Below are 24,659 nucleotides of genomic sequence, written 5' to 3'. Positions count from 1 at the left end.
TAGATTCTCAGAATAGAAGCTTAGATAGTTGATTTTAGAGCTTTCCTCTTTTCTAATATTTCATTCAATGCTATAGGTTTCCCTCAAAGAAAAGTTACTTTTTGATTTTTATTTTGTTTATAATATTTTAAAATTATTCCTGAGATTTTTGTCTTCAATCCATGTATTAGTTAGAAGTGTGTTTTTACATTTCTAATTATTTTAGGATTTCCCAGCTATCTTACTGTTACAATTTGAGAGCAGATATTGGATGATGTCTATTCTTTCAAATTTTTAAGAGTTTTCTTTTTGGTCATGAATGTAGTCTGTCTTGGAGAATGTCCATGTGAACTTTAGAATGATGAGTAATCTGCTGTTGTTGGTTATAGGAATATATATGCAAATTATCTTTTTTGACTAATAGTGTTTTTTAGTTCAACTTTGTCCTTACTAATTTCTGCCTGTTCTATCTTTTTTACTGCTGTTAGAATGGTGTTTACCATTTAAATGTAATAGTGGATTCATCTATTTTTCCTTCCAGATCTATTAGACTTTGTCTCATATATTTTGTTAGGTGCATATGCATTAAAGATGGCATGTCTTATTGGTGTACTGACCTTTTTACCCGTATTATCATGTAATGCCTCACTTTATCTTTAGTACTTTTCCCTGCTCTGAAGTTTACACTGCGTGAAATTAATTTAGCTACTCTTGTTTTCTTTTTATTAGTTTTAGAATGTTATACCTTTCTTTATATCTTTCCTTTTACTTTGTATGTGTTTTTTATATTTAAAGTGTATCTCTTGTAGACAACATGTAATTGAGCCTTGTGCCTTGTTTTTTTTTTTTTTTTTTTGGCCCACTCTGACAATCTGTCTTTAATGAGTGTATTTAAATCATTCATATTAAAGGCAATTATATATACATTTAGAATAATATTCACCATATATGTTACTATGTTTTATTTATTGCCCTTGTTCTTTGTTTCTATTCTTATCTTCCACAATTTTTCTACATTCTGTGGCTTAAGTAGAGCATCTTATATGATTATGTTTCTCTCTTTTCTTCAAATATCAATTATACTTCTTTGTCAATCTTCTTTTGTTATTTGCCCTAGGATCTTTCTTTCCTTCTTTCTTTCTTTCTTTCTTTCTTTCTTTCTTTCTTTCTTTCTTTCTTTCTTTCTTTCTTTCTTTCTTTCTTTCTTTCTTTCTTTCTTTCTTTCTTTCTTTCCTCCTTCCTTCCTTCCTTCCTTCCTTCCTTCCTTCCTTCCTTCCTTCCTTCCTTCCTTCCTTCCTTCCTTCTTTCTTTCTTTCTTTCTTTCTTTCTTTCTTTCTTTCTTTCTTTCTTTCTTTCTTTCTTTTCTTTTTTGACATGGTTTTGCTCTGTCATGCAAGCTGGAGTGTATTTTGTGATCACAGCACACTACAGCTTTGATTTCCTGGGCTCAGGTGATCCTTTCTACCTCAGCCTCCAGGTAGCTGGGGTTACAGGCTTGTACCACCATGCCTGGATAATTCTTTTCTATTTTTTGTAGAGATAGGGTCTCACTATGTTGTCCAGGCTTGTCTCAAACTCCTGGGTTCAATAAATCCACCAGCCTTGGCCTCCCAAAATGCTGGGATTAAAGGCATGTCCTGCTTCACCTGGCTAGGTTTTTAAATATGAATTTACACCTATTCCAAGTCAACTTTTAAATAACACTGTACTGATTTATGAGTAATGCAAGTACCTTATAAAAATATTTCCAATTCCTCTCTCCTGCCTTTTCTGTCATTGCCATCATTCATTTTACTTATATATAAGCATATATACAGTGAAATCCATTATTGCTATTATTTTGAAAAAGCTGTTATACCTTAGATCAATTAATAAGAAGAAAAAAATTACCTTCATTTATTCATTCTCTGAATATTTTCTTTATGTAGATTTAAGTTTCTCACTTACATAATTTTTATTATTTCTGAAAAACTTCTTCTAACATTGCTTGTAAGGTAGGCCTACTGGCAACAAATTCCTCAATTTTTGTTTGTCTGAGAAAGTCTATATTTCTCCTTCACTTTTGAATAATGATTTCTTAGGTACAGAATTATAGGTTGGTGGTATTTTTCTCTCAACACGATATATTTCACTTTATTCTCTCTTCCTTACATCATTTCTGAGAAGTCAGATGTAATTCTTATCTTCACTTGTATAGGTTAGTTGCTTTATTTCCCCCCTCTGAATTATTTTAAGATTTTCAATTTATGTTAGATTTTCTGATATTTGAAGATGATATTCCTAGATTTTTGGTCTGATATTTGAATATGATACTCTTGGATTTTTGGTTTGATGTCTGATATTAATTTGGGGAAGTTCTCAGTCACTATTGCTTCAAATGTTGGTTCTATTCTTTTATCTTTCTCCTTGTATTCCTGTTGTGTGTGGTCTCTTCTTTTGTAGTTGTCCCAAAGCTTTTAGATATCCTGTTTAGTTTTGTATTTCCCAGCTTTTTTTCTCTTTGCTTTTCGTTTTGGAAATTTTGATCATCAGCTCCTCAAACTCAGATTCTTTCCTTAGCAGTGTCTAATTTACTAATGAGCCCATCAAATGTATGCTTCACTTCAATTATTCAATCAACAAATTTTTGATTATTTGTTACAGTTATCATCTTTCTGCTTATGTTAGTCATTCTGTTCCTGCCTGTTGTCTACTTTTTTATTAAAGCTCTTAGCATGGGAATCGTAGTTTCAAAAAGTCCTGGAATGGTAATTCCAGGCTTTCTGCTATATCTGACTTTGGTTTGATTCTTATTCAGTCTCTTTAAACTGTGGTTTCTCTTCCTTGCAGTAGGCCTTTTAATTTTGTGTTGAAAAGTGAACATGATGCACTGGGTAAAAGAAACTGTGGTTAATAAGCCCTTAGCAATGTGGTGGTAAGGTAAGAGGGGAAGGGACTCATTCTATGATTAGGTCTCAGATTTTGGTGAGCCTGAGCCCTGGACTTTGAACTTTATCAGTGCTTCATAGTCCCTTACCCCATGACCTTAGGTGGAACAGGATGGCTGAAGGGGGCTGGGGTTATTTTCCTTCTTCCACGTGGAAGTCCAGAGGGAGCTGTAGTAGGGAATTTACTTTCTCTCACACTGAAGGATCATGCTGAACTGGAATTAGGCACAACATACATTGTTATATCATGCTTTGCTTTATGCTTTGCAGATATTGCTCTTGTTACAAATTGAAGGTTTGTGGCAACCTTGAATCGAGCAAGTCTGTTGACATCATTTTTTTCCAGCAGCATGTGCTCATATCATGACTGTGTCACATTTCAGTAATTCTCACAATATTTTAAACTTTTCATTATTATTATAAGTATGGTTGATGGCACCCCAAAACCATTACAACTGTAACATTAAAGATCTCTCATCACATATCACCATTTCAGTTATAACAATAAAAAGATTTGAAATGTCATGAGAATTACCAAAATATGTTACAGAGACATGAAATGAGCATATGCTATCTTATATATAATAATAATATATGCAATAAGTTGGTAAACTTAAGTGATAAATGCTTTTGTGTTCTGACTGCTCAACTGACTCAACTGACCAGCTGTTCTCAAATTCTCTCCTCCTTGAGTCTCTCTGTTGCCTGAGACACAGCAATATTGAAATGAGGTCATGGTCATTTAGTAACCCGACAATGACCTATGTGTGTTCAAGGGAAAGGAAGAGTCCCAGGTTCAAGTGTTCAAGAGTCACTTGAAATCTAAAGCTAGAAATGATTAAGCTTAGTGAGGAAGGAATGTTGAAAGCTGAGATAAGCCAAAGGCCAGGCCCTTTGTGCCCTGTGAATGCAAGAGTTATGAATGCAAAGGAAAATATTTTGAAGGAAATTAAAAGTGCTACTCTCGTGAACACATGAATGGTAAGGAAGCAAAACAGTCTTATTGCTGATATGAAGAAAGTTTTAGCAGTCTAGATAGAAGATCAAACCAGCTACAACATTCTCTTATGCTGAAGCTTAACCCAGAACAAGGCCTTACTTCTCCTCAATTCTATGAAAGCTCTGAGAGGTGAGGAAGCTTCAGTAGAAAAGATCAAATCTAGCAGAAGTTGGTTCATGATGCTTAAGAAAATAAGTTGTCTTCATAACATAAAGTGCAATGTGAAACAACAAGTGCTGATACAGGAACTGCAGACAATTATCCAGAAGATCTACCTAAGGTAAAGTGTTGAAAGCTGCTACACTAAACAACAGATTTCCAATGTAAACAAATCAGCCTTCTATTGGAAGAAGATACCACCTAAGACATTCCTAGAGAACAGAAATCAATGCCTGGATTCAAAGCTTCAAAGGACAGCTTCAAACTTACTTATTAGGGGATAATGCAGCTGGCTACTTTAAGTTGAAGCCAGTGCTCACTTACCATTTCGACAATTCTAGGACCCTAAGAATTATACTAAATCAATCCTGCTGTACTCTGTAAATGGAACCACAAAGTCAGAATGACAGCACATTCATTTACATCATAGTTTACTGAATATTTTAAGCCTACTGTTGTGATCTACTGCTGAGAAAAAAATGATTATTTTCAAAATATTACTGCTCATTGACAATAAACCTGGTCACCCAAGAGCTCTGATGAAGATGTATAAGGAGATTAATGTTGTTTTCATGCTTACTAACACAACATCCATTCCGTAGCCCATGGATCAATACTAATTTCAACTTTCAAGCCTTCCTATTTAAGAAATACTTTTCATAATGCTATGGCTGCCATAGACAGTGATTCCTATGAGGAATCTGGACACATTAAATTAGAAACTTTCTAGAAAACATTTACCATTGCAGATGTCAATAAAAACATTTGTGATTCATGGGAGGAGAAGTTTGTTTCAAAACTCATGGGTGAGTTTGAGGCATTCAAGATGGCAGTGGGCGAAGTCACTGCTGATGTGGCAGAAATAGCAAGAGAACTAGAATTGGAAGTGGAGGTCAAGGGTGTAACTGAATTGCTGTAACCTCATGATAAAACTTGAACAGATGAGTTGCTTCTTATGGATAAGGAAAGAAACTTTTTTTTTTTTTCTCTGAGATGGAATCTGCTTCTGGTGAAGAGGTTGTGAATATTGTTAAATGATATCAAAGGATTTACAATACTATACAAACTTAGTTGATAAAGCAGCAGCAAGATTTGAAAATATTTACTCCAATTTTGGAAGAAGTTCTACTGTGGGTAAAATGCTATCAAAAAGCATCACATGCTACAGATAAATCTTTTATGAAAGGAAGAGTCAACTGATATGGCAAACTTCATCATTGCCTTATTTTAAGAAATTGATACAGCCACCTCAAACCTCAGCAACCACCACCCTAAGCAGTTATTGATAAAGAGGTGAGATCCTCCACCAGCAAAAAGATTACTGCTTGCTGAAGATTCGAATAATCGTTAGTATTTTTTAGCAATAAAGTATTTTTATATTAAGGTACAGACATTTATTTTATACTTAATGCTATTGCACATTTAATAGACAGCAGGATAGTGTAAACATAACTTTTATGTGTACTGAGAAACTGAAAAAATTCTCAACAATATTTTCTTTGTTGTGGTGGTCTGGAACTGAACGTGCGATATCTTCAAGGTATGCTTGCATTTCCCTTTCTCAAGTTAGGTTAACTATGATGAAATCCCAGCAGGTTACTCTGAGGGCATGCTTTTTTTAGGAAGAACATAATGTTCTGGTGTTTTCAACATGATTCCTTTTCTCCTCCCACTTCCAGAAGCATGAGAGGAAATCTTTATGATATTCACTTACAGGCCTTATAGAGTTCTTCCAAGTAAAACTCACAAAAGTGCAGGATTGCCCCATGACTGAGTCCCCTTGATGTTTTTAACTCTTGGAAGTTTTAACTGTCAGAATATTGGTATTTTCTCTCTCACATAACAAAATTCAGAAGCTATTAGGAGACTCATATACTAGTGTTAATTTCAGTTCAATTCTTTACATTTTTTCTCAATTGGTTTGGGTCTGTTACACATGCTTAATTCTGGAGATAGCCTGAGGTTTTTATGGTTGGTACAAAAATTAAGCAATTTCCCTCTTCATTTTTCTCATCTCAGATTCCCTGTACACTCTCTAACCTGCATTTTCCCCCTAGTTCCTCTGTCCAGAAACACAGGGTTTCTTTCAAAGTTTTAGGCAGAACACAGTTGTTCTGCTCAGCCACGGGATTCCAACTTTGGGACAAAACCTTGATAAAATATGAAACAAAAACAAAAACAAAACAAAGTAAAACGCAAGTAAGTTATACCTGTAGGCTAATTTCTCCAAATGTTGACTCTCTCCTATAATCTGCATGATTTATAGAGTTGTCAGCTAGTTGTTGATTGCGTTTTATTTAGAGCTTATAGTTTTCAACAGCAAGAGAGTTGGGCTGTAGTGGGCTTACACAATCATAGGAGTATTGGCTTTCCCAAGATACGAATGTGTGAAAAGTGTTCATTTCTTATGAAAAATGTATACCAGAGGTGTCCAATGTTTTGGCTTCCCTGGGCCACATTGGAAAATAAGAATTGTCTTGGGGAACACATAAAATACACAAACACTAATGAAAGTAATATTTTAAGAAAGATTACGAATTTGTTTTGGGCCACATTCAAAGCCTCCTGGGCCTCATTTGGACTGTGGTTCATGGGTTGGACAAGCTTAATGTATACCATTAAAGAGATAAGCATGGTACTTGCTCTTGCCTCATTTCCAAATCCCTAAAATTGGTACAATTCTATTATCTCACAGTTAATGTCTAAATCCTCCTTGCTGTGTCTTCTCTGTGGAACTTCTTTAAGAAAGAAAACAAAATAAGCTATCACTATTTAAAAAAATTAACATCATGTTTTCTATCTGGATTTTAAAATATAAAGGTGTGTTCGCCAATTATTTCTTTAAATATTATCTTTGTAAAAGTGTAGAAGGTCTTCCATAAAATATGAACTTTACAAACACAATGTTGGATATGAGTAGGCACAGGTGATAACATAATATTTATTGTTTAATTGAGAAATAAAAGATGAAGGTAAAGGTATCATTCGGTATCTAACAGATACAGTAATGGTTGAATGAAAAAGATTATGATAATGATAATTAAATATTTGTGTTTTAAAGTCACACACATGGTAGTTAACAATGTTGACTCTGGAGCTGGACAGCCCTGGCTTGAATTTTGGATTTGGAAAATTAACCAGCTCTGAGATTGCAGACAACATACCCCGTCTCCCTGTCTCCTTCCTCATCTGTAAAATGGAATAACAGGGCTATGCATCTCATAGAGTCATTTGGAAATTAAATTAATATTTATAAAATACTTTAATCTGTGTATTTCAGTATTGAGTGTTTTATGAGTGTTTGTTTGCTTTTTTTTTTAATTTTTTTTTTGAGACAGAGTTTCACTCCTGTTGCCCAGGCCAGAGTGCAATGGAGTGATCTTGGCTCACTGCAACCCCTGCCTCCTAGGTTCAAGCAATTCTCCTGCCTCAACATCCGGAGTATCTGGGATTATAGGCATGTGCCACCATGCCTGGCTAATTTTGTAATTTTAATACAGACAGAGTTTTACCATGTTGACCAGGCTGGTCTCGAACTCCTGACCTCAGGCAATCCTCAAGCCTTGGCCTCCCAAAGTGCTGAGATTACAGGCATGAGCCACTGTGCCTGCCCTGTTGGCTTTAAAAAACAAAACAAAACAAAACAAAAACTTTTTTCATTTATTATTTCTGAATTTCTGAATTTAAGTGAAAAACACAGATATGGTTAACATACGAGCCACACTTTGTAAAAGACTCAGGTTTATAGTTTATTATTTTAAAGAAGTCTTCAATACCTGAAGGCAAAAGTAAAATGCCATTCTAACGTGGTACTTTATCACTTACTCTTGTTAGAGTAGCATAGAGTCAGCAAAAGAGAAAAGCAAGGAAGCTTTGAGTTTACTTATGGATGTTAAGTTTAATTTTGTCTGTAGATATTTGGTTAGCATGTGTATTTTGGAGTGTAGTTGTGCCTTTTTTTAAATTCTTGAAAATATTGTCTGGAATCTGTTTTGTGATTCATTTTTTGTATGATATATTAAAACAACAGCATTACTTTCTAAAATCAGAAACTAATGTACAATTTTAAGAGAAATAAACTGTGTATAACAAACATTAGGTAAAAATGTGGTAGACTTGATGTTCAAAAACAATCCAAGTCTAAATTCTGTGTGACACACAAATTCAATGCTCATTAGTGTGAAAATCCCAGGGGATACCACACATCCAGCTAGTATTAGAGTTTTGTAACAAAACTAATATAAAGCCTCACTGCATTCACAAACGTGTTGAATTTCTTTAATATAGAACAACATGTGCAGTTGTTCTTTCTAAAAGGTGGTTTTATGGTTTTCATGAAGAAATAGTCAAACATATTTACATGACAGTATCTTTTAGCAGTATTTAAAACATAAGATGTTGCTACGGCAATAAGTTTAGCATTTGTTAGATTTTATTAGACTTTGTGTTAATGATCAATTATTTACCAAAATGAGATTCCACATACAAGTTTTCTCTTTTGATTTTTTTTTTTTTTTAGGTGACATTTAAGTTCCACTGCTGACCACTTGTATAAGAGTAGACAGAGCCACAACTTTGGTGTAATTCTTTTTTGAGAGTTATCCTTAGCCAAGACTCAAAAGCACATCTGTTTTTGGCTGTTTTATGTATAATTACATTCTTTATTGCTTCTCACTGAATTTGTCTGTCAAGTGTAGTGAAAAACAACACACATAAATATGCCACGTTTTTTAAGACCAAGCTTCAGTGATTCTGTAGGGCTGAATTTGAAACTGATTTTCTCAGTTCTCCTTTCTAGATGCTACTATACTTTACTATACAACAGCCTCAAGGTATCCTGTTGCCAGTCAGAGCATCTGGAATCAGATCAGCACCATTGTATTGTGATATGCAAGTAATAGGCCATATTTTGGGACTTGATTGACCTTTTGTTATAATTTTATCTTTAGTAGGATTTGTGGCTAACACTGTTTCAAGAAACTCAATGATGCATTTAAGGCAAATTTAGATTTCTGAGCTCTCTAGAGATCCAAAGTAGCACTGTTTATATAGGATGCTACTTTTCCTCTAAAAGGAGCATTGCCCTTTTTAATTTGGATTTCTACTTTGCTGATTAGTGCATCATTGGATTAGCTACTGCTGGCCATGCACAATAGTGTTTCATACATTTTATGTTTCCTCTTTTACAAATTTTGTCTCTGTATTGATGAACTTAGTTTTTTTCCCCCTCTTTTAAGGTCTAGTATTAGCCTGCAGTACTTTATTAACTTTTCAAAGAAGAAATCATCTTACATTTGCATTCTTGTTTGTATGTAATTACCAGGTTGTTTTAGAATTATCTATTAATGTACAGCTTTCTTATTAGACTACATATTTCTTGAGTGCTGGATTTTTATATTCCATTACTTTAAATATTCCAGGCGCAACATCAATCACAAAGTTTGACACAGTGTTTGTAGTTAAATAAAGATTAGTAAATGCATGAATGAATGCTTTACCCAGAAATGACTAAGGCTTTGTTAGAGTATCAGGGAGAATAAAGGGTTGGGAAAGCTGTAAGATAGCATATGTTATTCAAAAGCTAGGTGTTCACTTAAGTTGACTATTCTCTGTTGAAACAAAATACATATTATGTGTCAATTATTGTGCTTGAGTAAGGGATATAGAAACATAGTTGTAATGAAAGACTTGTGTTACATAATAAAGACATAAAAATATTCAAGGGAGGGAATAATAACTAAACCCAGACTAATAAAAATAAAAGAACATGAGAACACATGTACAAGTTGAACATTTGTAATACGCCCAGCAGTTCTGAGAAATGTAATGTGGTTTGGGGGCATTTGGGAGGAGACCTGAATAAGTGTGTAAGAGCCCATTTGCCTTTTATACCATACTAAGGCAGCTGAACTTTAAACTATAGACTATGAGAATTTTCCTTAAGTAGAGGAATTACACATTGTGATTTTTTAAAAATTATTTTTGTGGCAGAGAAGGAGCTAGTCTAGAATTGGAAGAATCTGATTTAAAAAAAAGAAAACATGAATTGTTGAATATTGGTTCAAATAAAAGGTACTTAGAGTAGAGACAAGGCCATGGCAGAATAAATGGAGAAAAGGGTCTTATTTTCAATATGGAATAAAACTGGTAGGTCTTGGGAACTGTTGGGATATGAGAGGTAATGGGAGGGAGGAACTTAATATTTTTGGCCTTTAGTATGTAGGTAATAAATAGGTGATATTTACTTTTTACAGAAACAAACTTTTTAAAATTTCGACTAAATGTAGAGGATTTTAACTATCTTTTGTATTATTTATGAAGTATATGTTTTTAACCATGCTTTAAATTAGTAAAAGACTGTGGGACTGTCCTGAGCCAAAGAATCATTTCACCATCTTTTCTACACTTCTTGAGTTTTATAGTAAACACACAGTTAATGTGAAATTGTTATTAGCTAAAAGAAGTGTAATAAGAATGTTGATATATTATTTAAATTATTGTTTAAGTAATTTTTTTAAGAACTTGATGTTTTTAAAGCATAAACTACTCTATTTCTATTTACGGTTTGACTATATATAGTTATTAGAAGAGTGGCAGCTAAATAGTGAGTGCCAACTAAGTATTGTCTATTATTATAACTGTTATTATTACTTATTCCTTGGATAATTGCAAAAGCCTTTTAATTGATCTTTCTGCTTTTGTTGTTTCATCTGTTGTAAGCAGCAAACAGAAAAGTAAGTCTATTTCTGTCAAGTAGCACCTGGCCAAAAGAACAAATGAATGAATGAATGAAGTTGTGCCACCTCTTTGCTCATAACCTTCCAGTAGCGTTTCATTTCATTTGGAGTTAAAGTTATTTCAATACTCTGCAGGATCTTATGTGACCCATACCACACCCTCTGCCTCTCCTCTCAGACGTTATCAGTAGCTCCTCTCCATGTTGCTACCTGTGGATTGCTGGTTCACAAGGTGTTCCTCACTTGAATATATTAATTAATCCCTTGCCTTGGGGCTGCTTGTGCTGTGGGGCCTGGACATTTATCAGTCCTTCTGCCTGGAATGCTCTCCCCTAGATATAGCATTTTTTATTTCCTCATTTCCTCAGGTGTCTCTTAATCAGTGAAACTTTTCATGATCTTAATGTGTCTCTTAATCAGTGAAACTTTTCATGATCCCACTTTATAATAGAATATTCTACGTTCTGACACATCTTCCCTATCTTTATTACTTTATGTTCTTTACAGCATTTATCACTTTCTGACATATTATATTTTTCTTATTTTGTTTCTCCCTCTCAAATATAAGCTCCTAGAATGCAGGAGCTTTGTGCTGTGTCCACAAAATCTAAAATAGTACCTGACATGTAATGCTTGGATTTTTTAGTGGATGAATAAATATACTTTCTAGCACTTATTAATTCAAAGGGTATAGGTCATCTATAGTAGACAAGGAAGTGGGAAGCAAGATCTGTTACCTTTTTCTAACCTTTTAATTAATTAAATTTATTTGATGCAACAGAGCCATATTGGTAGTTATGCTTTTGTAAGAATCCTTAGCATTGATAATATAGAAAGTGTAAGATAAATGTACAGTTTTATGGTAGAGTTTTATCCAGCTTTTGGCATTTTCTGTAGTACTTGGTAAATAGATATTGAATTAGAAGTACATTCAAGTAATATAAGACACTGTTAATTTTCTCAAAGCTGGTTTCTCAAGCTAGTTTTGGGATTCTGCGCAATATAAGGGCTGTGTGGGAAGCAGTTCTGTCTGTGATTATATGATTTCCCTCATTTTTTCCTTTGAATTATGGTTCAGATGCAATCTCTGATGCATTTTTCAATTACACTAAAATTCTAAGCATTTTTGCAACTTGCCTTTACCACACAAAATAGATGAGAAAGAATCATTAACTGTATGGGATGTTTGAAAAAATAATGGTGAGAGTTAATGCCTTGGCAAATTCAGAATTATAAGTAGACAGGAAGCATAGGTTTTCAATTAATCTTCTGATTATGGTAGTTACTTCTTAAGAATTTTATGCCACATTTAAGATTTAATTTCAGCCTTGTTTCTGGATATGCAATCAAAAACTCTGCCAAGAGCCACCAGGCTTTTCCTGAAAGCTATAATATCAAATGTGAGCAGAAGTTTTAGGGTCTAGGGGCTATCTTATGAAAATAGTATAGAATGTTGTTAAGCTATTTATTTTACATTGCACATGCTAGGCTACTTATCTAAATGTATTTTTCTTTTATTTCTATTACATTTTCCTCATGTGCTTGATTTATAGAATAATAACTTTCGGACTCCTGAAAATGGAACTTATTTTTAGAAAAATTATAACTAGAAGTCTGCCACTTAAAGGTTTGTTTTCCTTTAATTGACTCCAAACACTGCAATAAAGTATCTTACATTTGTATATACTTTACAGTTTATAAACCTCTTAAATCTATATTAGTTGTGTTTAGAATTTCTGAGGAAATAGTATTCTTCATTTACAGGTGTTGTAGTAATAGTATTCTTCATTTACAGGTGTTGAAATAGTCTTTCAATGGTGAATAAATTATTGGTCAGGAGATCTATTTATTGATTATTTATTGAGTACCCACTAAGAGAAGGCCTACTCTAGGAATTGGGAAAATCTCTGACAACAAAATGGAAAAGTCCCTGCTCTCATGAAGTTCATATTCCAGTGAATTTAATTGAACAAAATAGATTGACTGGTTAAGTAAGGAGCCGAGTCTATAAACTATAGTTTTTATTGTCTTGTAGAGATGCTATACCTTCCTGGCATGTGACACACATACTGGTTATTCAAATCCTTAAACTTACTGTTCGGTCATCCAGATATATATATTATATATATTTCATATATATGATGTATTTGTATTTCTCATATATATACCTATATATATAGAGAGATATATAAATATATTTATATACATGATACCAATTTCTATTTTAGGTCTTCAAGTAGATGGTGTTTCCCCAGCTTGTCATATTCTTTTTGAGTTGCTCTGAGTTCCCACAGAAAACAGAACTTTCCTTAGATGGTTTCAGAAGTTTGAGCAGGGAGGCTGGGAAATCTAGTATATGCATTACCTTCCTGAGGGCTAAAGGGGCAAGGGGCAGAAATACTGGTACAGCACTCAGTGAGGAGCTGGAGTTCTGTAGAAGTACTTTCTAGCAGTGTCAATAATGATAAGGGTCCCAGACTACTGTGACAAGCTAGGAAAGTATGGGGGTAAATGATGCCAACCTTTTTCCCTTCCCAACTTCCAAACTCCTGGGGGTGGCTTCCATGGTCCATTCTGGAAACCAACCTGCGGGAGAGTCTGGTGATGCAAACTTTAGTGGTCAGTTTCTTTCAGGCACAGAGTAAAAGACAGAAGTGTTAGTAATAGGAATTGAGGTGCCAACAGAGGATAACAAGTATCCCTTTATTTAGAAGAAAAACTGACCACTTTCACATAAATTATGCCAGGAAATTCTAGATAAATCCTCTAATTTTCTCAGGTGAAAGTTCAAATTTCTTATATCTTCATAATTGGAATGTAGCAGGTAGTAAAGAAATATGTGTCTCATATGTAATGTATTTGTGTATAATAATCTCAATAACAAGCCTATAAGTATTGGAGAGGAGGTTTCTTTTCCTCCTATTCATAGTGTTGGCATGATACTTTGTCTCCATAAATATTTATTGAATTAATGGATAGACGAATGACAGTAAACAGGCAAAGACAAATATTCTCATAGTAATCTGGCTGTTAAAATCCTTGTGCAAGTTAGAATTAAAAGTTATAGGAGAAATATAATCACTATCTTATCTATAATATTTCTTAGCTTATTAACTTGTAACACATACAGAAGAAAAACATTTTGTTTTGGGAAAAATATAGCTTTTCCTGAAATAACAAACCAATATTGTTATACAAAAATGTTGTATAACAGATTGTTTTTGCCTTCAATCAAAATAGTTTTTCCAAAATATACGCATTTCAGTAGGGAATTCTAGCTTTCAATTTTGAGTAAGCCATCCATTATTTACTGTTCAACAAATATTACATGTTCAAGGTACAAACTGACTATATTTTGTAGAGAAAAGAGGTTTTCACATTTGACACTAAAAAATATTTTTTTGTTTTCAGAATAAAAAGAGGTGTGCTGATTATATTACATATATATGCATACTTTAAAAGTCCTCTCAGAATTACATATTATATAAAGTAGCCAATTTATATTTAAAGAGCCTTCAGTTCTCTAAAGAATGAATGTATCATTCGTTGTTATAGAGGATTGCAACAGAGCAAATACAAGGGACTATTTATAAAAGATGTGTTATTTCTGGAATAGTACAATTCTATATAAAATTAAAATAATAAATGTATAGAAATGCAACTACCAATTTCTTTTTATTCTCTGACAGGTATTTTCTCTAAGAGACTTAAAACAGGCAAGAAAAAAAGGATGATGCTAAAAATTGATATGTAAAAAACTGATACCCAAATATCTGGTATTGTGTTGGAGGAATAAATGTGTCAGTTCAACTGTTAACTCTTTATGAAATAGTGAAAATAGTCTATAATTTCTTTCATATTCCAAAAATAACAATTACTTTAAAATTATGTCTAAAATTTACTGCCAAGTTAAAGATTATGAAATAAAATGTAAATGTCAAATTCTAATGTTAATTTTGTGAAACAGGCAGTGAAAGTAATACCTAATGCAAAGGTCATATTTGACCTTTACAATGATATTAATTATATGAACTTGTCCTTTGAGTCTAAGTGTTAAAATACAGGTTAATCACTATGTGTCAATTCAAAATAAAGCATAAAAATTAAAAAGCATATTAAAAATAAATACTGATTAAGAATTTCTCATTAATAATTAGCATTCAAATTAAGATGTGCTATTAATGTAAAATATATGTAATCTTTCAAAAACTTAGTAGGAATAATAATAGCTTTTATATTAATTACTAATTGAGATTATATGTTTTGAATATATTATGTAAAAATATAAAAGTTAAAGAAAAATAAAAATATTACATACCTGTTTCCTTACATATGAATATTTTTTCTCAAGTTGATTTTTTAAAAAGAGGTCTCAAAATGATTTTCATTTTGTTTTAAAATCCTCTTTAGCATTTTAAATGTTAATTTCAATCATATTTTGGACAACAAATGTTTTTAAAATACATCAGATGAATTTATTTTGGGAAAGGGATCAAATTGTGGTAACATTTAAATGTTAATTATTTAAAGAAACATTGATATGAAGAATCCTTTCATAATCTTAGAATCATCTCTAAGTATCTTTTTAGAATTTTAATTTAAATTTTTACATAAGAGTTTCCTTCAATCAACAAGAAATAAACATGTTTAGTCTTTATTCATATTAACATAAACTGATAAAATGTAACAAAGAATACACAAAAGTATACAATCTGAGATTATCAGAATATATACTTTAATATATATTTTGAGATTAATCTCAGAATATATACTTTTGAACTATATATTTGAACTCTTTATATAACATACATAATTGGAATATACATAAACATATACACATATAGTTCAAATATTAGGGGTAGGTTTTTCTAGCATTTTTTGTTTTCCATTATTGACATGAAGTAGGATTACAATATAACTTTATTAGATGGAATTAATGAAACAAAATTGTTTTAAACTTTCACTAACACAAAATGTATTTTAAATATAAAACTATTTTATGGATATTTTTAAAAAATTTGTTCTCTTTAAATTATTTATTTGTACTTGGAATGATGCTTTTTTACCTTTCTTACTTTCTATTATCTCCAGTGGACTGAGGGGTGTCTGTGATGATGATACTGTCCGGTTTGTAACTTCAGATTACCCTGTGTTCTAGCTACTTGCCAAATTAAATCAGCCAATATTTCTACAGCATCTACTTAATACTGGACCCTGGATATAGTCAGTTATTGCTTTTGTTGTAAATAAACAAATACCCATTTTGTATTTTTCCAATTGAAGTGACCTTTGCTCTGTTATAAAGATAGAACTTGAGAGGAATTTAAAAAAACACAACAACCTAGTATTAACTGTTTTGTATTAGTTTTCTAAGGCTGCCATAATAAATTGCCACAGACTCAGTGGCTTAAATAATAGAAACTTAGTTTTTTTAAAGTTCTGGAGGCTACAAGTCCAAGATCCAGGTGTTGACAGAGTCGTTTTCTTCCATCTGAGGGTTCTTGCCTTGGCTTGGAAATGGTTATCTTTTCCCTTTGTCTTCAGATGGTCTTTCCTCTGTGTGTTTGTGTCTTAATCCTTTCTTAAAGGAGAGGAGTCAGATTGAATCAGGACCATCCTAGTGGCTTTGTTTAACCTTAATTACATTCTTAAAGGCCCTGTCTCCAAATATAGTCACAATGTGAAGTATTGGGAATTAGGTTTTCAACATACAAATTTGAGGGGACACAATTTAAACCTTAGCACTCAGTCTGGGCAAGCTCATCCTGTTCTTGATTATCAATGAAAAAAAAATAGGTGTAAGATTGCTACAGAAAGAAGTATGGACTGTCAGATCAAAGGAAAATTTTCTGCCAATTCTTACTGATTCTTGAAACTTGGTTTGGTTTCAATGATGCAATCTGATTGTCTGCAGGTTTAGGAGAGATAGAGTTCAAAAATAAATGAAAGTTACTTTCTTAAATGAAACACTGAACTTACTCCATAAATGACCATTAGTTATTATTCTACTACTTAGACTTAAGAGACTGACCCTCCAATTTTTTCCTTTTATTGTAGTTCCATTTGGGTAAATGGCTTTGCCATCCTATCATTGCTTACTTGAGAAACTGCAGAATTGCTCTACGTTCTCTGTAACACTTTGCTCCATCTTTCCTTATCATTCTTGTCTCACTCCATCATCAGCACCCAGTCAGTTTCCAAATCTCACAGATATCTTTTTTACTAATATATCTACTGTCTGTTGCATCTACTCCATTCCTACCATGGTGGACTTGGTTTCAATTCTCAACACTTTTATTGAAATAGGCTTCTAATTGATTTCCCTGACTCCAAACTGGCTGCTTTCAAATTATCCTCCCTTTTGCTGTCAAAGTGATTTTTTAAAAATACAACATTGGTCAACCTATTTCATTGATCAGAGTTCTCAAATGACACTCAAATAACATCTTTTGAGTTTCAGTTCACATACAAGGCTTTTCTTAAATTGGTTCCTAACTTAAAAAAAAATCTACTCTTTACCCTCACTCCTTATTATCACCATATAAATCCTTCCTTCTAACTATGCTGCACTATATATACTTCTCTCTCTCTCTCTCTTTTTTTTTTTTTTTTTTTTTTTTTTTGAGAAAGAGTCTTGCTCTGTCACCCAGGCTGAGTGCAGTGGCAATGGCGTGATCTTGGCTCACTGTAACCTCCACCTCCCAGGTTCAAGCGATTTTCATGACTCAGTCTCCCAAGTAGCTAGGATTACAGGCATGCGCCACCATACTCGGCTAATTTTTGTATTTTTTGGTGGAGAAAGGGTTTTACCATGTTGGTCAGGCTGGCTTTGAACTCCTGATCTCAGGTGATCTACCCACCTTGGCCTCCCAAAGTGCTAGTATTACTGGTGTAAGCCACTGCACCTGCCCTAAGTCTCTGAATTCATCATACAGTTTCATTCCTCAGAAGTTTCATTTAAGATGCTTTTTATGTTTAATGCTATTTTACCTCCATCCCCTTCATTAGGCTAACTCCCATTTGCTTGTAACAAATCATCAATATTTTTCCAAGAGCCATTTCATAAAAATGTTCATTCTCACTGAGATACCTATATGTTGCAAGTTAATGGAGACAAGAATGAACTATAGGAAATGGAATCTAGATGATTTTATGGAACAAAATTTTAGCTGTGTGATTTACTCTAGCATTGAGGGAGATTAAATATCTAATCCTAGATATTTCTGTAATTTAATAAGGTATATAGTCAATTGTTAGAGTGTTATATTCCAGATCTTACAAAAAATTCCTCTCTTAGAATAAAGAACTTTAAATGTTAATGTTAAAAGTTTAGATCTTGCAAGATTCAGAGCAGAATTGAAAGCCTCGTGGAATTGTACAGTCACCAGCTGTAAGATTAAAATTTAAGAGAGATGATCATTTTTCAGTTGTAATTGAGCAATGATTCAACATCTGCATTAACTATTTTAGTTATATCTAAATTTCTTCTGCCTTTGTTGTGATCCTTTTAAGTTCCAAACACATAATCCATCTATGAGTCACATTATTCAATCAGATGGAGTTGAACAAGACAGCTTATCAGAGGCTGGTTTTTCATTGCTCATTCTCTAGAGGCAGCTGCTTTGCTGTGCAATTCAGTGGATGCTCAGATTGAGAACTAACATCAACCAATCACTGGTTGGCTTCACATAAGACAAGGAGTTCAATCTGAAAATTCAGAATCTTAACAGTGACACATTGACATGTGATCTTAAGACATTAGACCAATATTATTTACCATACTTTTTCAATAAATGTGATTCTTTACACACACACACACACACACACACACAAAATCTAAATTTATCTTTACTTGTATATTTTGTAGACCATTATGTAATTATATTCATAGGACAGAAAATTAAAACAGCTGTGCCTTATATAGACTTTATATTTAAGTCTATATAATATATAATAATATAATTAAATAATAAATAAAATAAAATAGAATACATTATATATTATATATTATAATAATATATGATAATAATACAATAATATATAATTATATATTATATAAATATATGAAAAAATACATTTTATATAATATATAATATTATATGTAATATTTATATATTATATAATATATTTTAATTTTATTATCCATCATATATTATATATAATTATATATACATTATATAATATATTATTACATATTATATATGCTATATTATGTATATTATATGGACATATATAAAGTCTATATAAGGCATAGCTGTATATTATATACTTATATAAAGTCTATATAAGGTATAGCTGTATATTATAATATATAATATATATATAAAATATATATATACACACACACACAAACCAAAGTAAAAAAAATGAGCAAAAAATTGTTAGCATATGTGCATTATTTGTTTTGTTTTAAAAGTATGCTATTACTTGTATCGTTTGTATTGATAAGAAATATAGTGAGATCATTTTGCAATGCATGTGACATTCACAAGAACATCATCTGTATAGACAGTTTCTATTTAATTTTCTTACATTTTATTTGCTTTTGATCTATACCTATAATGTCTATAGGCAAACACTATAGTATAAACCCAGTTCACACAGCTGGAGATCACAAAGTAATTGTATCAACTGTACCTTATTCTTGGTTTTGTGGATCATGAAAGGAGGAGGATGCCTTGTATGCTAAAGATGCTAGTTTTACTCAATAACTTTACCTTTTTTAGCTGTGAAGATTTTTATGGCACTATTGAATCTAAATATTTATAGTTCATTCAATCTGTCACAATGAGCTTGTTTACAGACTGTATTAAAACATGTCATATGATTAACATAAAACACTGTAAAATGCCTTCTGGGAAAACAGTACCGTAAGCTTTTTATTGAATTTTTCCAGTTCCTTTCTAGTATATTTTATAACTATTAAATACCTGAAATAAGGATTTATAGTTGAAAAGTTGGCAGGATTCCATTTAGTGAAGTTAGGACTGTAAATAGAATAGCAAGTACTTACGAAACCAGCATTATTTAAAAATATTTATTATTTAAAAGTACTATATACTTACATATAAGATGCATATATATATTTATATTATTATAATATATATTTATATACATAAATATATATATGATAGCAACCTTTTTGTTTTTCGGCAATAAATTCACTTGATTCATTATAATTTATATATAATTAAATATGGAATTCTAGAATTTCTATTCCTGGAGAGGAACTTAGGTATTATCTCTCAGCGCATTCATTTTACAAATGATAAATTAAGTGATGCACAATTCCAGGTAGTTAATGGCAAATCTGGGAGAAAATTTAGGAAGCAGAGTTTCTAATTGAAGCTCTCAGTGGTTCCATTACTCAGTCATATACTCATATACTCCTTATTTGTTTTAAATGTTAATAATTTTGTATTCAAATTTCTCTTTGTTATTTTTCATTTATTACAATTCAGGGATGGTTACTCTGTTCTGAATTATCCAGTTGGAATTTGAGAAATGCTATTGGTATGTGTTAAGAACTTGTATTTATTTGCTATGTGTCTATTTAAAATTAGTAGGTATTAGACAATATTAGAGATGCTCCTACTTAAAAATAATTTACAAAAAACTCAGAAACTAATTTTATTGATCAATTATTTATATTGTCTCATGACATGTAAAAATAAATATTTTCAAGTTAGAAATACTAATAATACTTATGATGATTTTAAATATGGTTGTCTAGATGAATATTTTCTACTTTTGCTTTATGTTATGCTTCACCATAAATTAAAGAAGGCGTTTCCTTACTTGGACATACTAGTATATTATATGTACTTTTAAAGCACTATTTGAATGAGTGAATGAATTAATGATTAAATAAAATGACTAAAAAATTTGCATAAATATAACACAATCTGAGTTATCAATGGAGATATTTCTGAAGTCAACAAAATTTATCATGAAGATGAATAAACATAGTATTTCATTTATGTCAGCACAATTTTTATTAGTGGATGTGTGTTTTTGAGTCATTTTTGTGGTGTAATGTTGCTCAGTTTTGTAGTCATAATGAGACATTCTGGATGAAGATTATTCAGGTAGTTGGCGATAAGATTTTAAATGTCAAAATATGGATTAAAAGGGGATCAGGTTAAAACACTAAAAAGAAGATTTAAAATGAAATATCCATAAGGAGCTTTGAAAAGCTCAGACATAAATCTGATGATCTAGGAGACCTGTGTACCTGTCCAGGTAAGACCTGAGGAGAAGGTCCTGCTATTTTCAGTATGGTTGACTTTGAGGATCTACCTAGCAAAAAGTGAGAGCTAAGACAGTGTTGTAAACTGTAGGAGTGTTGAAAGTGTTTACCAGGGCACACAGAAAGGCTCTTGGGATACTAATTGTTTCCATTTGATTCCAAGATTTAAGGAAATCTCAGTGTAATCATTTACGGATCATTAACCTCACCAAACAGAGACCTCGTTGGCCACAAGCAGCAAAGACTACTGACTTATAGAATTACTTTAAGTAAATCACTACATGAACAAGCACCAACAACTATAAAGAAAAATAACAGTAGGCTTGGTGGAACGGGAGGATAGTATCTGATTTCAGGGTTGCTATTTAATACGTTCAACTTTCAACATAAAAGCTTTCAACATCATGAGATAGCAAAAAAAAAAAAAAAAAAAAAAAAAAAAAAAAAAAAAAAAAGAAAGAAAGAAAAAGAAAATTATGTGGCATAAAAAGTAAAAAGCAAAGCAGTTAAGAGGAGCTGTCCTTGAAGAAGCACAGACATTGGACTTCCCCAACAAAGACATTAAATGAACAATTATGGATATGTTAAAAAAACAAAAAAAATCATAATAACTAACAGCAAGTATGATAATGTCTTACCAAATAGAAAGTAACAATAAAGATATATGCTATAAAAATATTAAATAGTAGTACTGTAGTTGAAAACTATGACATACAATGAAAAATTGACTAGATAAGTTCAACAAAGAATTTGAGCTGACAAAATAATCAGTGTACTTGAAGATAAATCAGTTGATATTATCTACGATGAGAAGAAGGGAAGAAAAAAAAAATTTAAAAAGTTGACAGAGCCTCTGAGACCTGCGGAACACCACCAAACATTCCAAAATAGGCATAATAGGAGTCCCAAAAAGAGTAAGGGCAGAAAACATATTTAACAAAGTAATGACTGAACACTTCTCAAAGTTGATGAAACATGTTAATCTACACATTCAAGACTCTCAACAACTTCAAATCGGATAAACTTGTAAAATCTACATCTAGATACATCATAAACATCAAAAAGCAAAGACAGTGAGAGAAACTTCAAAATTGCAAGAGTGAAGTGACTGATAACATATAAAGGATTTTCTTTTAGATTATTAACTGATTCCCTATCATATACTGTGGAGGTCATGAAGTAGTAGGGTAACATATTCACAGTTCTGGGGGCAAGGGGGAAAGACTTCAACCAAAAATTTTAGAGCCAGCAAAACCGACTTTCAAAGGCAAAGGAAACAGCCAGGGGCAGTGTCATGCTCTTATAGGCCCAGCTACTTAGGATGCTGAAGTCGGAAGATAGCTGGAGTCCAGGATTTCAATAACAGCATTGGACAACATAATAAGATACCATCTCTTTAAAAAAGGAAAATTAAGACATTCCCATATTTAAAAGAATATTCACTAACAAAGTTCCCTTTCAAGAAAGGTAAAGAGTATCTTGGATTGAAATGGAAGATTACTGGACAATAACTCAAATAAAGAACACTAGTACAGTTATCTAGGAGAGGTAAATATAAAAGATTGTACTTCTTGTTTATAATACTTCTCTTTTTAGATTAAAAACAAAATTGCATAAAACAACAATTATAAAACTGTGTTGATAGGCTTATCGTATATAAAGATGTAATTTATACAACAATAATAGCTACAAGGCGGGAGTAGGGATTAGAGCTACATAAGATCACATTTTTGTGTAAGATTGACATGAAGTAAGTATTAATTTGAAAAATATTGTAATAAATTAATTATAATTCTAAGAGTAACCACTAACAAATCTATAAGGCTATAGTAAAAACATAAGTAAAATTTGTAAATAGTAAGTATCTATTCAACTCAAAAAAAGGCAGTAATGGAAGAATAACGTAATATTAATACAAAGGCATAAAATGTAGAAAACAAATAGCAAAATAATAAATGAAAACAACTCAAATTTCCAGAAACTGATCAATAAACAGCAGCATGTCCATAAAAGGGAATATTACTTGAAAAGAGGAATGAAGTACTAATACATGGTACAACGTGGATCAATCTTGAAGACATTATGATCAATGAAAGAAGCCAATTGAAAAATGTCACATGTTGTATGGTTGAATTTATAGGAAATGCCCAATTTTTACCAGGGGTTAGGAAAAGGGAAGGATTGAGAGTGACTACCACTGGTTGCAGGGTATCTTTTAGGTGTCATGAAATTTTTCTGCAATTAGTACTGACAGTTGGACAATGCTGTGACTGTACTAAACCCACTGTATTGTAAATTTTGAAAGAATGGATTTTATATGTGAATTAATTAAATCCATTATAATTGATTTTATATTTGAATAGTGTGAAAAGCTCAATAAATATGTTATTTTAAAAAAGAGAAATGTAAGCATAGAAATATAAATTTTTGAACCTTAAAACTAAATCCTTAGCCGGGCGAGGTGGCGGGCGCCTGTAGTCCCAGCTACTCGGGAGGCTGAGGCAGGAGAATGGCGTAAACCCCGGAGGCGGAGCTTGCAGTGAGCTGAGATCCGGCCACTGCACTCCAGCCTGGGCGACAGAGCGAGACTCCGTCTCAAAAAAAAAAAAAAACTAAATCCTAATTCTAAGGGTGAGAATGAACACAGTTTTTGACAGAAGAAAGAATGATACAAATAAAAATAAGTACCACACCACAGGTAGTAACCACGGTATTAAATAAAAAATTGCCTGCTAGGATTAAATAACCTCATTCTAATTAAATAACTTATACTTAATTCTAATTAAATCGCTAATTAATATATTTTCTTGGCACTTCTCACACTATTTGGTTATATCTTTTCAAGTTATTAATTTTATTCCACCTTATACTATAGTTTTAAATATTCTTAACCACTGGTTTGCGCTCTCCAAAGAGCAAAGATTACATCAAATGTGTGTTTCTACACCCACAGGTTCAATATTTTGAGTATTTTTCTCAATAAATATTTGTTAATAAATAAATATTGTGGTATAAATGTAGAATGAATTATTCCACATTTTTAATTTTTAAAGATTTTTGTAATTTAATTTCCATATTTTTATCAAGTCCTAAATAATCCCTGTTGGTAAGATGCAGAGAAAGCTGGAATGACTTAAATTATTAAATATGGAGTCAGGAGTTTTATGCATCAGATTTATGTGCTCAAGCTTACAGAGACTTGAATGCTCAAGTTAAATGGCTATCAGCCCAGATATTCCTCTAGGTCTGAGTGTAATTCTGAATTAATTTGGTCATGACACACAGATTTATATTAAACTAGTTTCTTGATGAAATAAGGTCCAGGTGGAAGTAGTCACATTCTGTCAAGAGCAGAATATTTGAATTTTTCTCTTGTTTGCAGTTTCCAAAAGCTCTTGAAATTAAAACTATTTAGGTAATTCTATTGTTAAGTATTACTAATGTTTTGATTTTATTTAAATCACATGGATTTTTTGATAGGTGATGTTTAATGTATCCTTAGGAACTCCTTTTTTTTTTCCTTAATATAAATACATCAAACTCATGCTTTTTTTATTTTTAATTTGGATTTCTCCGATGTCTTCATTTCTCATTCATCTTTGTAGGTA

General features: G+C 32.0%; 1 protein-coding gene across 1 annotated transcript in view; it reads left to right on the top strand.

The window, feature by feature from the left end:
- COL11A1 (collagen type XI alpha 1 chain) overlaps positions 1-24,659 on the top strand; it is a 225,766-nt gene that overhangs the window by 47,095 nt on the left and 154,012 nt on the right. The gene's annotated exons all lie outside the window — the stretch shown is intronic.

Source organism: Rhinopithecus roxellana, chromosome 8 (assembly GCF_007565055.1).
Source record: "Rhinopithecus roxellana isolate Shanxi Qingling chromosome 8, ASM756505v1, whole genome shotgun sequence".
Lineage (NCBI taxonomy): Eukaryota > Metazoa > Chordata > Mammalia > Primates > Cercopithecidae > Rhinopithecus > Rhinopithecus roxellana.
Note: the sequence above shows the minus strand (reverse complement) of the source record. Positions and strands in the feature narration are given on the sequence as shown.